General features: G+C 34.7%; 1 non-coding gene across 1 annotated transcript; it reads right to left on the reverse strand.

The window, feature by feature from the left end:
• Nucleotides 1-969: 969 nt before the first annotated feature.
• LOC145333012 (small nucleolar RNA U3) lies at nt 970-1,173 on the reverse strand. Its single transcript, XR_013884406.1, has one exon. It is a non-coding gene; the product is annotated as a small nucleolar RNA U3 (small nucleolar RNA).
• Between the last annotated feature and the right edge of the window lie 334 nt (nt 1,174-1,507).

Consider the following 1,507-nt stretch of genomic DNA (forward strand, 5'->3'; position numbering starts at 1 on the left):
GAATTTATTTAATCACTGAAAATTTCAGTCGTCTGTCTTGAAAAAAAGTCGAGAAATTTACGAAAATGTGAAGATCTAGGAATCAATCGCACCCCAATTAACAGAGAAATGGACAAAACAATGTATAGATTAGATGAGGATATGTCATAGGAAACTTCACTAAAAATTTCAGCAGTCTATCTATAATACAAAGTAGAACGATGTCTGTCTGTCCGTCTGTCCGTCTGTCCGTCTGTCTGTCCGTCTGAAGCTTAAGATCTCGGTAACCACTGAACCGAATGGGCTCTACTCTTCAGGGAATATACCTACTGGTCCTGTGGTGGTTTTAAGATATTTTCTTGAGGGGTGGGACACCCCTAACCCCCCCAAAAACAAAAAAATCCCCCCCCTAGGGGAGACTTCAACGTCAAATAAGGTGGTATCGTACATAAAAAATTAAATTTAACAAACAAAAACATTTAAAGTGCCACTAGAGGCCTCTAGGGGCGTAGCCGCTAGTCTTTAATAAGAGCCAATGATGATACAAAAAAATAAAACTTTTGTAGATTACAATTATTGGTTGAAACGTTTGGACCTTCATCTTAATGAAGCATCCAATCCAATTCAATTACAGTCCCAAAGTTTTTAGGCCAACGAATGACAAAACAATATTATTAAACTTTGGGTACTAGTGTCATTAACAGCCCAATATCCCCTCCCTCCTTGATGATCGAAATGTTTTTCAAAATAGTTGCTAGTTAATTAAAATCATTACACGAAATTCGTCATTTTTCCTGTCAGTGCTTAGTCCAGCATAGAAACCCTCCTAATTTGAAAAGATGGGCATTTTTTTTGGTTAAGTCGTATTGGGTACATTGAAGCCCCATAATAATTTTATTACCCCTTGGATATGACTCGGGCCCAGTTTGTGAGGGAGATGTTTATGGTGTAAGTAAGGCGTATGAACTTTCATACTTTAGAAAAGAATTTACCACTCAGCCGATGTCTAAGTCCATCTAGGTTGTCAGCAAGTGACTTCCAAGCGATCATCGATAAGTTGAAAGAATTAACTATCAACGCCTTCTCACGCTCAGGACTAGACATTTAGCTCATCATCATGGCTTAGCTATTATAAAGTTTCGAAAAGAAACAATGGATATATACTACAGAAATGATTCTGTGAAGTATAATCTTACTGATTGTGCTTCATTTTGATTACTCTAAGATGGATTTTTGAATTTACCGCTACTTAAAATAAAAAAGTTTAAAAATAAAATTTTTGTGGCTTGATAGGGTAGAATATATTAATTAAATATTTTTAAAGATAAAAAAAAATAATAAAATATATTTTAGGTACATTAAACAAATGATTTTTAAAATACCGAGTCATCTAGCGTTACATTTACTAACTATATTTTGCCCGTAAAATATGTGCCTTTGCTAGCTTGACATTCTTTAGGCTTCAGATTGTAGACGGCAAAAATTTAACCGTAACTAATCTACTATTAGTTTTTTGACATTTAGCTTA

Source organism: Acartia tonsa, chromosome 1 (genome assembly GCF_053477335.1).
Source record: "Acartia tonsa isolate MP-2025a chromosome 1, ASM5347733v1, whole genome shotgun sequence".
In the NCBI taxonomy this organism is placed as follows: Eukaryota; Metazoa; Arthropoda; class Copepoda; order Calanoida; family Acartiidae; genus Acartia; species Acartia tonsa.